The sequence below is a fragment of the Sus scrofa genome, chromosome 4 (genome assembly GCF_000003025.6).
Source record: "Sus scrofa isolate TJ Tabasco breed Duroc chromosome 4, Sscrofa11.1, whole genome shotgun sequence".
Lineage (NCBI taxonomy): Eukaryota > Metazoa > Chordata > Mammalia > Artiodactyla > Suidae > Sus > Sus scrofa.
This window is the reverse complement of record NC_010446.5, coordinates 122,116,706-122,131,571: the sequence shown is the minus strand read 5'-3', so window position 1 is coordinate 122,131,571 and position 14,866 is coordinate 122,116,706.

Below are 14,866 nucleotides of genomic sequence, written 5' to 3'. Positions count from 1 at the left end.
AGGTCACCTGGCTTGCTGGCTTCACAGCTCTCAAAAAGAAAAGACCTCTCAAAAAGTAAAGAAAACATGATTTCTTTTCTTTTTTTTTTTTTTTTGTCTGTGGCCCCTCTAGAGGGTAAGCTCTATGTGTGGAGGAATTTTTTCACCTGCTCAGTGTGGAATTTCCACCAATAGAGTAGAACCTGGAGCAGAGAACAGATGCTCAGGGAGTATCTTCAGTTGAGTGGAGTGTAAGGATGACTGAAACCAAAGTTTATGCTCTTCAAAATGTCTCAGGATTCCCCTTCTGGAAAAAACGTGGTCACACCGATGACAATTGGATGGATTCATCACATTGGACTCCTAGGGGCCTTGGCACTCTGGCAAAGCGACCCCTCCACTTACCCCTGGTTGACCTCAGGGAATGTGTTCACCCGCATGTGAGTTGGGCTGACGTCTCAGCTGGTGGTGTCCACTGAGTATAGATACACTCCCCTCCCCATGCTGTCATCACTGCCTTTGCTGACTGTGACTGTGTCCAGTGGTGTCTGCACTTGGCCCAGGCTCCTCTGTCACTTCTACTGCATTGCTGTGCACTCTCTGGCACCTTGGATGTCTTGCAACACCACCTCTGGGTACCACAGAGATGGCACAGCCAAGGCCATTGTTCCCACGGCCTCTCTGTGGAGGATGGATCTGAGTGCTACTGCCTCTGTCCAGAGTCCAAGGCTTCTGCTGGGACTCCAGTTGCTTCTGGTTCCGCTAGATGCCATCATCTCAAAGTCCGACACCACCTCTGGTCGATGGATTTGGGAAGAGCGCCCTCTTTTTATTTTCTCTTAACCTAGGGGTTCTTAGTGCCCTGTGTGCCTAAGACCTTCCAGCATTTTCAGTTTTTACTTAAATGCCATCTCACTTTCTTTTTTTTTTATAATTTTTTTATTTTCCCACTATACAGCAAGGGGATCAAGTTATCCTTACTTGTATACATTACAATTACATTTTTTCCCCCACCCTTTGTTCTGTTGCAACATGAGTATCTAGACAAAGTTCTCAAAGCTATTCAGCAGGATCTCCTTGTAAATCTATTCTAAGTTGTGTCTGATAAGCCCAAGCTCCCGATCCCTCCCACTCCCTCCCCCTCCCATCAGGCAGCCACAAGTCTTTTCTCCAAGTCCATGATTTTCTTTTCTGAGGAGATGTTCATTTGTGCTGGATATTAGATTCCAGTTATAAGTGATATCACTTTCTAAGTATAACAGCTGAGGCTTATTATATGACGCTTTATTGTGTGACAGGTACTTCTGGGGAGCTTTCTATCCCCTGATTTGTATGATCTTCATGATGGACTCAGGAGGCAAGAACTATCTTATTATCATCTCCACCAAGGCTAGAGAGGTAAACTGACTCGCTCAAGGCAACTAGTAAGTGACAGAACTGAGATTTGAATCCAGAAACTTTGCTTTAGAATTCATGCTCTTAGTCATCAGTCTATAAGGATCTGGACATATGTCCATGGGGTTGGACTGGGGACAGGTGCAAGAAACTAATAACCATATGGTACGCCATACCTCCCCTCCTCTGGCTTCAGGGGACTTATCAGCTGCCCCCTCAGAGCTGTGCAGAGCCCTGGACGCACAGCATTGGTTTTCTAGATCTGTGCAGGTATGTCCAACCCCAGGTGCAGGGAGAACCACTTCCCCCACACTCTCTCCCAAGTTAGATGCTAAAGCAGGTGCTTGAACAATATCTAACACAAAGGAGGAATCATGAATTCTTCGGGGAATGAGGGTTCTGTTTTGTTTTGTTTGTTTCTTTTCTGCACCTGCAGCGTATGGATGTTCCTGGGTACCAGAAGTCGAATCGGAGCTGCAGCTGAGGCCTATGCCACAGCCACAGCGATGCCAGATCCAAGCTACATCTGTGACCTACACTGCAGCTTGTGGCTACTCCAGGTCCTTAACCCACTGGGCAAGGCCAGGGATCAAACCCTCATCCTCTGGATCTCGAAGGCCTTGATGCATGTTAGGGAATTGGGACATTTTTTTGTAGGCAGGGGTCGGGGTGGAAGGGTGGGGGGAACCCACAGCATCTTGAACATGTGAGAGCTAGACAGAAGCAGCTTTCCAATGTTCCTGTCAAGTAGAGATTTTCAATCTGTGGTTCAAACTCAGCTTAGTCTGTGGGTATTTTGTGGACAACTTCTTATAATACTGATGAGGACAAGATCCTGTCTTCATGGTTCTAATGTGAACTAATACTTACAATGCTTTCTATCAAAATAAGTTTCTCTTTCCTTATTACTTTTTTTTTAAAACTAAAGTATAGGAGTTCCCATTGTGGCACAATTGAAATGAATCCAATTAGTATCCATGAGGATGCGTGTTCGAACCCTGGCCTCGCTCAGTGGGTTAAGTATCCCATGTTGCTCTGAGTTATGGTGTAGGTTGCAAATGCAGCTCAGATCCCACATTGCTGTAGCTGTGGTGTAGGGTGGCAGCTGTAGCTCAGATTTGACCCCGAGCCTGGGAACTTCCATATGCTACAGGTGTGGACTTAAAAAGCAAAAAAACCCAAAAAACAAAACAAAAAAAAACCCACCAAAAACCAAAAAACTAAAGTATAGTTAGTTTCAGGTATATAGCAGAGTGATTCAGTATGTTTACAGATTACACTCCATTATAAGTTATTAGGGGATAGCCCCTATAATATCTCCTTGTTGCTTACCTATTTTTTTTTTTTTTTTTGTCTTTTTGCTATTTCTTTGGCCGCTCCCCGGCATATGGAGGTTCCCAGGCTAGGGGTCCAATCGGAGCTGTAGCCACTGGCCTACACCAGAGCCACAGCAACGCGGGATCCGAGCCGCGTCTGCAACCTACACCACAGCTCAGGGCAACGCCGGATCGTTAACCCACTGAGCAAGGGCAGGGACCGAACCCGCAACCTCAGGGTTCCTAGTCAGATTCGTTAACCACTGCGCCACGACGGGAACTCCGTTTGCTTACCTATTTTATACGTTGTAGTTCGTATCGCATAATCCCATACCCCTAATTTATACCTGCCCATTCATGAACCACTGGTTTGTTTTCTATATCCATGAGTCTGTTTTTGTTTTGTATATACATTCATTTGTATTATTTTTTAGAGTCCACATATAATTAATATCATACAGTATTTATCTTTCTCTGTCTTACTTCCCAATAAGCATAATATTCTCTAGGTTCATTCATGTTGCTGCAAATGGCAGAATTTCACTCCTTCTTAGGCTGAGTAATATTTACACATCTTTTTTATGCATTTGTCTGTTAATGAAAACTTGGGTTGCTTCCATATCTTGGCTATTGTAAATAATGCTGCTATGAACATTGGGGTGCATTTATCTTTTTTGAATTAGTGGTTTTGGGCTTTTTTTTTTTTTTTTTGGTTTTTTGTTTGTTTTGTTTTGTTTTTGCTTTTTAGGGATGCACCTATTGCGTATGGAAGTTCCCATGCTAGGGGTCAAATTGGAGCTGCAGCTTCCAGCCTACGCCACAGCCACAGCAATGTGGGACCCAAGCCATGTCTGTGACCCACACTGCAGCTCAGGGCAACACCAGATCTTTAACCTACTGAGCAAGGCCAGGGATCAAACCCGCATCCTCATGGATACTAGTTGGGTTCATAAGCCACTGAGCCACAATGGGAACTCCTGAGGGTTTTTTTGTTTTTGTTGTTGTTGTTGTTGTTGTTGTTGTTGTTATATGCCCAGGAGTGGAATTGCTAGATCATATGTTAGTTCTATTTTTAGTTTTTTGGGAGACCTCCGTACTGTTTTCTATAGAGGCTGCATCAATTCACATTCCCAACAACAGTGTACAAGGGTATTCTTTTCTCCATACCCTCTCCAGCACTTGTTATTTGTAGACTTTTTTTTTGAGGGGGGGAGCTGCTCAGCATGTGGAAGTTCCTGGGCCAGGGATCAAACCCACACCACAGGAGTGACCTGAGCCAGTGGCAACACCAGATCCTTAACCTGCTGAGCCATCAGGGAACTCTTATTTGTTGACTTTTTTGATGATGGTCATTCTGACCGGTGTGAGGCAATATCTCTTTGTAGTTTTGATTGGAATTTTCTAATAATTAGAGATGTTGAGCATCTTTTCATGCGCCTATTAGCCATCTGTATATCTTCTTTGAAAAAAAAATCTATTTAGGCCTTCTGCCCATTTTTAATGGGGTTGTTTGGGGCTTTTTGATATTGGGTTGTATAAGCTGTTTAAATTATATAGTTTGGACATTAACCCCTTGTTGGTCATATCATTTGTAAATAATATTCTTCCATCTTGTACGTTGTCTTGTTTTGTTGATGGCCTCCTTTCCTGTGCAAATGTTTTAAAGTTTAGTAAGGTCACATTTGCTTATTTTTGCTTTTATTTCTTTTGCCTTTGGAGACAGATCCCAAAAAATATTGCTACAATTTATGTCAAGGAGTGTTCTGCCTGTGTTCTCTTCTGGAAGTTTTATAGTTTCAGGTCTTACATTTAGGTCTTTAATCCATTTTGAGTTTATTTTCACATATGGTGTGAGGAGATATTATAATTTCATTGTCTGACCTGTAGCTGTCCAGTTTCCTCACTCCTTTTGATATAGTTTTCTCTCTCTATGCCTGCTCCTACCCTGCCTCAGCAGAAGTAGAGGTGATTCCTGAATATGCTATTCTACTGGCATGGCCCCAAGAAGTTCTAGAACGACTGCTCTAGAGGACCCAGCCATGGGGACAGAGTCACAGCTGATTGTCTTGCATGCTTCATTCAGGTCAACTCATCTTCTAGGGACCTTTGTGGAATCTTCTGGCCACCTTCGAGCTGTTATGGATGGTTATGACAGCACTCACCCTCAGTCTAAGAAGCTGCCAGGCAAGCATGGTCAGCATGGTTATCTCTTGGAGATGCTCCAGTTTCCATGGATTCTTAATTAATCAGTTATTTACATGTCACTGTACTTAAGTCTCATGACGCTTCTAACTGGCACATGAACAAAGTTTCTCTTGATATCACCATGCTCTGACCAAGGATGTATGTCTTCCCTTTGGGACTCAAATTCTTGAGCTCTTTTACCCAAACTACTTTTGAATGTTGTCAGCTCTGTCTGTAAGAACTATTTAGACTTGCCTGACTGTTGTCAGAATAGAGAGCCTAGTCATTTGGCCAATTTATGTAAAACTGTAGAGGGAGAGTAACGGAACCAATCTGATCTATGTGATGCTCCTTCCCCTCCAACAAGTAGGAGGTAGGGGGAGTTGGGAATGATTTCCAAGGTCACAGAAGAGCAGGATATGACTTAATGAGCCTTTTGAAGAATTCGAAAGAAACTATTAGTCTAAAAAAACAGTCACCATCCTTAGAAACCTTTTCCATTTTCCCAGGGTCAATCCAAGCACACGAGGCTTTTTTTTTTTTTTTTTTTTTTTTTTTTGTCTTTTTGTTTTGCTATTCTGCATCGGCATATATTCCCAAGAATCGACTTAGCCACCCCCCAACCACAGCAACGCACCACCGATCCCCACACCACACCACCCCCGACCCCACCACCAACCCGCACCCATCCTAGGACGAACCACTCCACGGGAACTCCCACTTTTATTCTCATGCTTTTCCAAGATTTAAAAACAGTGGAATCTTTTTTTTTTTTTTTAATGAAATCTTCAGTGATTCCCATATATCACACAGGTAAGAGTGGAGTTGCCGTGGGTGAGGGCTGGTGGAGCCTGGAGAGCTTCCCACACCCACTGCCCTTCACCCTACAGCCCCCCCTCCCAGGAATTTGGTGTGAAAACACCTGCTCCATCCCACCTATTCATGCTGGCATTTGCTCTAGGAGGTATAGTTTATATGAAAAAGGATGTAAAGAAACAGCTTTAAGGATGATCGATTTTCTCTTAATAGTAAAGCGTCTCTTACTCTAGACTTCCCTAGATTATTGTTCCAAATGGCATGACTTCTTCGGGATCCTACAAAGAGCAACAAAACGCAATGGTCCTTCCACTCCATTAGTTATTACTTGTATTACTCTTCCCACCAAAATGGGAAAGCCAGTCCTTTTGCTTCAGCTCTGATGGTCACTCTACTTTCAATGCCTGTGATGGGAGTGGGCACCAAATCATACTATCTATGATTAATAACATCAGATAAATGATCTATCTTAGAACCACAGATAAGTGAACACTGACTTAGGGCTATTTTTAGCCTGATTCTAGCCTTTTTGGAGAACTGGAAATATAAAATTTTGAAATGACACAAATTTAAAACTCAAGAGAAAACAAAAAGTTCTCTCTAAAGACACTCAGTAATGAAAAACCAGATTTCGGAGTTCCCGCCATGGCGCAGTGGTTAACGAATCCGACTAGGAACCATGAGGTTGCAGGCTTGATCCCTGCCCTTGCTCAGTGGGTTAACGATCTGGCGTGGCCGTGAGCTGTGGTGTAGGTCGCAGACGTGGCTCAGATCCTGAGTTGCTGTGGCTCTGGCGTAGGCCAGTGGCTACAGCTCCGATTGGACCCCTAGCCTGGGAACCTCCATATGCCGCGGGAGCGGCCCAAAGAAACAGCAAAAAAAGACAAAACAAAACAAAACAAAACAAAAACAACAACAAAAAAAACCAGATGATTGGATTAGGAAGATGTGGTATATATACACAATAGAATACTACTCAGCCATAAAAAAGAATGACATAATGCCATTTGCAGCAACATGGATGGAACTAGAGAATCTCATACTGAGTGAAATGAGCCAGAAAGACAAAGACAAATACCATATGACATCACTTATAACTGGAATCTAATATCCAGCACAAATGAACATCTCCTCAGAAAAGAAAATCATGGACTTGGAAAATAGACTTGGGGCTGCCTGATGGGAGAGGGAGGGAGTAGGAGGGATTGGGAGCTTGGGCTTATCAGACACAACTTGGAATAGATTTACAAGGAGATCCTACTGAGTAGCATTGAGAACTATGTCTAGATACTAATATTGCAACAGAACAAAGGATGGGGGGAAAATGTATACATGTAAGGATAACTTGATCCCCTTGCTGTACAGTGGGAAAAAAATAAATTATAAAAAAAGAAAATATACAATATTTTATATCCCTTTTCCAGAAAATTGAAATCACTTTAAAATAGTATTCTGTGGTATCCTTATCTCTTTCAGTATAAAATCCATCATTTTAGAAAGTAAAAAGTTTGGATTTCATGGCTTAACATGAAAATTTGGACAGTTCTGAGACATTAATGAACTTTGGGAATTAGGAAGCAAACAAAACAAACAAACAAAACCCAATTTGTATGCAATGCTGATATTCTTGCTTGGAAAATTCTATTGACCTGAGGACCAAAAATAAAATAAAATAAAATCTTGGAAGAAAAAAAGAAAAAAAAAAAAAAAAAGAACCCAGTCCGTGATGGAGAAGTGACTTTCTGGGATACTATTTCCTAAACTTTTGTCATTTCTGTACCCCTTTTATGGCTTTGCTATGCCTCATACCATCTGTGATATTTTTCTCCATATTTCTCTTCAAATCCATTTCGAAGAATAACTCTAAGTAATAAAATCAGTGAAAGCACAAGTTTGGTGTGATGTTATAATTTTAAAAATAAATAGGTAGCAATGAAAATATTTGGATATGTGGCAACTGAAATTATCTCGGTGGTAAAAATGTTCCATTGTCTGAGGAATACCATTTATTTTAGGAAATGATCCACCTTTGGCTCTGACGTTGTTGTTGTTTGCTTGTTTTTTTTTTGTTTGTTTGTTTTTGTTTTGCTTTTTAGGGCCACACCTGTGGCATATGGAAATTCCCAGGCTAAGGGTGGAATCTGAGCTGCATCTGCTGGCCTATACCACAACCATTAGCAATGCAATGCTGGATCCCAGCCTCCTCTGTGACCTATGCTGCAGCTTGTGGCAGCAACACCAGCTCCTTAACCCACTGAGCGGGCCTAAGTATTGAACTCACATCCTTATGGATACTGGTTGGGTTCATTACCACTGAGCCACAATGGGAACTCCCTGGCTATGACTTTGAATGTCAACCTCGGGTCTGATACAATTATCCATAATGCATTGATGAGAAAAGACAAAGCCGGTGGGCCAAGAGGTAAAGCTTGTTAAAATCTTGGAAGTTTTTTAATATAAATAAAATGTATATGTATTTATCACATATATGTATTCAATTTATATCCTGGTTTTGAGTAATAAAGTTATTGGAAGTCTGTTGCACAAAAAACGACCACCTGCAAGGCCCCCATTTAGGTACTTTCCTTCCTGGTTCCCACACGGCATTCTAAGCAGCAGTGCATTTTCCTGAAGGAGGCATGGTTGTTCTCTCTTTGTCCTATATTTGTTATTCTATAAATAAACAGGGTTTCTATGATTTAAAAAAAAATCATGCTACTTAATAATACTCTCCAATCACACGAGCACTTTTGTGGTTTCTTAGAAAAAGATGAAGTAAGGTTATATTATTACTTTATATTTTTCTCTTTCCCATAAAATTTCCTTTTCAGATTCCAGGGCAAATAGAACAAAGGATCAGTTTTTATAATACGTTTCTTTCCCCCCGCCAAGAGTATGTTCTGGTGTCTCATTCTTCGAAGATAGCTACAAAAAGAAGGATCAAGAAAATAGAAAGGCATAGTTAATTATGTAATTCATAATAATAGCATTTTTTCCCATTTACGTTTTTTAATCCATTTTTTTTTCCTGAGAAAGTTTGAATGGAATAATGTTCTCTCTTTTCTCTCTTTTTCAAAACTCATTGATGCCACACAACGCATGTTACATAATAATCACATTCGTCATGACTCTGGAAAAGCAGGGTTTCAAGTAAATATGCTGGACAAAGTATTTTATGAACATTTTGATTCTTACGTTTGAGGATAACAGAAGGATTCGTTTGCTTCTTAGCGAAGAAATCCTGAAAAACAAACAAAGAAATGGACTCGATGTGTGGACACCTAGCCGAGCCTGTATCTGAGAAGAATGACATGCCTTCAGCATGAAGTAGCTACAAGAAAAAGACATGCAATTAAGGAGGGGAAAAAAAAATCCGAAACTGGAGCCATTAAAGAGACTGTGATATGAGGAAAACTTTGTTCAGATGTGACCAAAGAGCGCAGATCTGAGAGCTGAAAGGGAAGGAAACTAGTTAAAATTCCACTGCTCGTTCGCTCCACGGAAGAAATAACATTGCCGTTGGATGTCACTTGCTATTTCATTTTTAGAAACAATTAAAAGATGCAAATATTTATGAATCGCTGTGCATGTTGTAATCCTGTTCTGAAAACAAACAGGGTCTTGTGCCTTAGGTTCTCCGTGCTGGTTTCGGTTGGGATTCAGGGGTTAAAGCAAACCCTTCACAATGAGTTCACGAGTGATGCTCAAACAAAGGAGTGCGACTCTCAGAGTGCGTTCTGTTTGCCTGCAAGCTGTTGCCTATGCCAAGTGAGCATTTTAAAAACCATTCAAATTAAGTTGAAAATTTGTAATTATATTTTCCCTTTTAATTGTAACTTATGCAAATGTTATATTCCAGCTGTACAAATAATTCTCTTCGCTTCAGACAACAACATCCACATTCAATCTAGCACGGAACACCCCAATATGAGATTCTTCCCAAGCTTGCAGATTCAGAAGGCTGGAGTTGGTGCTGTTAGTTATGGCTTCTATTGCTGTTACCCTGCGGTTAAGTATAGATCGCAAGAGTGACAATAGAGAAGGGAGACACCTTTGCTATAATTTGCAGGAGACAATTTATGAATAAAACAAGAAGAAAGAGGATAGGAAGGCAAACAAACAAACAGAAGAGGCACAAAGTTTAGGAAACCTGGGGTTTTGGTAAAGCGGATATTGTATCCTTGCTGTAATTGATGACTCCGGCTTGCAGTGCATTAGTTAGAGGAAGAGGCTGCCTGTGACTCATTTGTTAATTGTCATGCATTTTAAGCCATTTAGTGAAAAGAGAAATTGAGTATTTTTTCAATTTCCATGGAAATTTCACTTGGGTAAATCATGTACAAATCATGTACAAAACCATACAGTTTTTAACCAAGAGTGAAAGAGGCATGGATTATTGTAAACACACACACACACACACACACACACACACACACACACACCACGGGGACACACATGTGTGAGATTAATAAAAGAATAGGGAAAAACTCCCAAATGCAGCCTATTGTTTTGATTGTCCAGAGCTTGCTTTCCTTAAATTCGGGAAGGCTTTCAAATGTGGGGAAGCTTGATTTACTTCAGTCCAGTCGAGTGCTGCTTAGCTCTCTGTGTTTAGCAGTGTCTGGAAGCAATAGAAGAGGTGAAAGAAGAATGTTTATAACACATCCTCAGGTAACGCACAACCTTGTTGATCAAGAAGGCAAACTTATGGAATAAATGGACTATGATAAATGACACGAGTATGTTTACAGATGTAACAGAGGGTTCAACCCTTCATTTTTCAGTGGGGCAAACAGATCTAGTGTGACTTCATGATTGGTTCAAGGTCACACACCTAATAGTGGTGAAAACATGTTTTAAAGCCAGGAGGTCTAAGTCTCGTTCTTCGTTTTCTCCATCATTAAGACATCTGTCAACTGAAGCTGCAGATTAAAGAATCTGTTTATTAAAGGTGGGTCCTTCCTATGCTTGCCATGAAATGAATTTTGACCCAGTTGGAAAATCGTATTGGTTTTTAAAAATACTTTTATAGGCCCTCGATAGAGACTGGAAGGTTTTGTTGATCTCAAATTAGCTCCGATTAGCTAAGACGGATCTTTTAAACTATGGGAAATCCAAGATAAAGATCCTTTAGCCTTGAAAAAAGTGTGCTATAAATCCATATGCTGTAGGTCAAAGAGCAAATGATTAAAAGTTGAGATTAATTCTTGTAGTAAAATGATATTACAAAGAAATGCTAAAAAAATAATGACCATGGACAAAACCCCTCGTGGTGTGTAAGCCTTCAGCCTGGAAGTGCTCGTGGCCGGAGCCTCATTTATTACAGCTCTTGGTACAGTCTCTTATAAGCAGATATGATCATGACTACACCTCTCTAACTTGTGCAGAAGCTTGGGGACCAATGTCTGGCCAAAAGGATTGATGACGATGGGGTCTATGTGCTGTTCTGTGTGCAATGATTTCCTAACAGGTGAATGTGGAGATGGGTATTTCTTTGAAAACTGATGCATCCATTCACCATTTCACGTATCTATTTATTCATTCCATCAGGTGTTTATTGGGCACTTACTATGAGGCCAGGCCATACCGTGTTTAACCCTGGGAATATGGATTAACAAAGTCGAAATTGAGGAATTCATGTAACGAATGTCTATCGTCTACATGTAAATTACAGTCCGATGTGACTGTATTAGCCCCAATGTGCACTTGCCGTTTTGAGCTATAACTTAGGCATGTGGAGTTTGCAAGAATCCTCTGACCTCTTTTGATTACTTTGATATGCCATTCGTTGTTTGATTTTCTAATGGTCATTGTGGGTGGGGCTTTGGAACTCATCTGTAGGGACTTTCTGGAGGACTTTTCGAGGTGCCGCCTGGAAGAGAGCCAGGCCAGGCTGGCTTCCCTCCACCCCAGCAGAATGTCTTCTGGGACAGAAATTGCATCAGAGTTCCTTGGCCTTTTCTCTTGGTCCCCTCCCCCACCCTCATTTTCTACTTTCATTTTTTTCCCCCTCCTACTCCTCTTTCCATCTAGTCTTGAGACGTTTACAAATATACATTAACTCCGCAGTTCCTGACTAGGGCATTATCTTTATTAATGTTTGCAATTTGTGTGGATTATAGATCTTTTCATGACCTCTGTAATGCTCAGGATATGCCACTGCCATTTATGTGTATAGTCTTCCACTTTGATGAAATGCAGATAAATTGAAAAGTCTGCCAGGAATTGTTGTCCTCGGGATATTGGAAAGCAAGCACTTCCACAGTTAATTGTGTATGTGTTTTTAATTGTAGCCTAATAAATTGGCTTTTCTTTTTTTATTCCTTTAGATTTGCTCTCAGAAAAATCTCAGAATAGTAACATTTTTGCTTCGCATGTGGTCACCCTCAGCGTACGTGTTGAACTGGGCTAAGCAATCCACAAAATCAGGTGGAGGAGGATGAGTATTTTTATTTCTTTATTTATTTTGTAATTTAAAGTAGGAGAAATTCTTTCCTTCCAGCCCTGGAACCATATTAGGCATTTGGGAAATTCACACACAATGTGGTGGCCTTCCAGTGGACTGGGATTCAGAACATGATATTTTTCCTCTCTCTTGCTGATTTTTTCTGAGCCAGAGGTCTCAATCCAGAGCTTCACAGTCTTTAAGGCACCAAAGAAACCCTGGGACATCTATTGGAATGCTGATTCCCAGGACCCAGCATTCAGGGATTCTGATTCACTTAGATGAGCTGGGGCCTGGCGTCTTGTATTTAAAACCACCGTGATGCACGGAGTCTGCTTTGGTTTCTACTCTTAGCTCTGCCTGTTTTTCCCGACTTGGCTAAGAAAGCTGGAGCAAGAGGAGGTGCCTAGCAAAACAGATGGAGCTGTGTCAGAGCTGTTTATTCAGAGCTCACAGCACTGCCTCATACACAGTGCCATCAGGTGGTTGCTTAGGGAGACACCTATGATTCCATTAATTATTTAGGGATCCAAAGTAGCCACCATTAATGAATGTGAATGTATTACAATGATCCTAATCAGAGTAACAGATGCAAAATGACAATATGATACACACAATTTTCCCCCAGCGAGTTACACACTATTAAGGTCTGTTGCAGTCAATGAATCCAGATGCTTCTGCACTCTTACTGACCATGAAAGATCCTGGTTTCATTGCATGAAAGAAAATAAGTTCACCCTGTCATCTTGCAGAGTTAAAGGGGGATCCAATTCAGCAGCTGGTGAGGCACCATAAGTTGGTTTGCAATAATCCTGCCTCCATTTCAGGATTGACTGAGTGGAAGAATTCTATTGCAGCTGGGCTTATCATTCCCTTTACCTTATTTTTATGCTTTCCCAGATGAGATGGTTTTCTCTGGCTCAGAAAGCCTCCAACGGACTAAACAAGTTTTATACACACACTGAGTGAGAAGAAAGTGAACCATTTTTATGGCGGGTAAATTCATTAAAATCAGAGTAACAAAACCAAAGTCAACCACAATAAAATGGGGGGCATAAGGCTTCTCAAGAGTGTCTCCCTAATAATGTCGTCAGGCTTCTGGGATGCATGAGGCACTGCATGACAGCATTCCCCGTCTTTGTGTCCTAGGGAGCATACAAAGGGGAAAAAAATAGAAGAGTCTTTGTCATTTTCAGAAAAACTAGGAGGCAAATATAAACCACAGACCCTGCAGCACCTGTAAGAACTGCCAAGAGAGGCTGAAGTTGTGTAGTAGCTGCAGAGGAGGAAAGAAAAAAAAGAAAGAGCCCAGAGGATTAGGGATGACAGATCGAAGGAAGTGCCAGCAAAAATACCATCCTGAAGGGGAAAAGTTGCCCAGGAATTCAGGTTGGCAGGGCTGGTGCAGGAGTGCGTATCCCCTGGCTTGGCTCCAAGAAATACAGTGTGGCGCTGAACCAAGAACCTGGAAATGAGCTGTATTTGCAGGGAACAGCCTCATTCCGGGGCAGCAGAGATGGCAAAGACAGTCTGAAAGGCCACCCTGGCCCCTCCCCAATCAGAGAACTTCTGGAAAAATAGGTGGTTTGAGAAAGTGCAACTCATTCAATGATAAGTTAAAAAAAAAAAAAGGCATTGATAGAAAGATCCTACAGGAACAAAGGAGCAGCAAAACTATCTTGCCGATAGAGAACATTCCCAACCAGACGAAAATCTCATCCCAGCAATTTGCTATGAATTAAAATAAAAGTATACTCAGTGGAGTGCTTACCTTGATGAATGAAGACCACTGAGCAAAAACAGAAGAATGCAGAGGAGTGGTGGGGAGTAAGTGAAAAATATAGAAGATGACCCGAAATGCGAGGAATAAATAATCACAGAGTGAAGACACAGCCAGAAGAAACATAAGGAAAAGAGACATCATAAAAACAATGCCAAAAATAATGGACATAAATGACAAGACCAGGACGTCCTGGAGACATCAACTGAGTTCTAAGAGAAAAACATAAACAATGAAAGAACACTCAAACATTTAAAGATTTATTTCAGGGAAACTTTCTGATAATAAAATGTGATTCTACAAACCGAAAATACAGTGTGCATACCAGGGAAAATTCACCCAGTCCATCATAACAAGAAATACCCTGGTGGGAGTGAACTCTGAAAATGAAGAATTCTCTGGGCGGTAAAACCGGAAGTAACTTGGGAAAACCATCGGGCTGACGTCATAATCATTCCCACAGCAACCTTCGATTCCAGGAGCCTGGGGAGCTGTACCGCTCAGATTCTCGGGGAAAGTGTGAGCCCGGTGAGACCGGAAGATGTCAGAGAAGACTTACCGCGAGGCTTTCGTGAACAAACGACTCCTGGGGAGAAAAGTTCTGCCAGTTCTGAGATGCCTTGCATGTCTGGGGCCAAAAAAATTGGCAGTGAACTTTTTTTCTTCCTGAAACTGAAATTTTTTATTAGGAAAAATTTCCAAGTTGCAAAAGTAGAGTGAATAGTATAATGACCTTCCTTGTACCTGTTATCCAGCTTCAACCATTATCACGGCCACTCTTGTCTCATTCATTCCCCTTGTCATTTTTCTCCCTCTCCTTCACTGAGAATTCATCCATGATGTCATTTCATCCATAAAAATGCTCACATGTAACTTTAAAGCAAAAGAGATATAAGGGATATTTAAAAAAATACAACCCCAGTATCATTATCACACCTAAAAATAAATGAC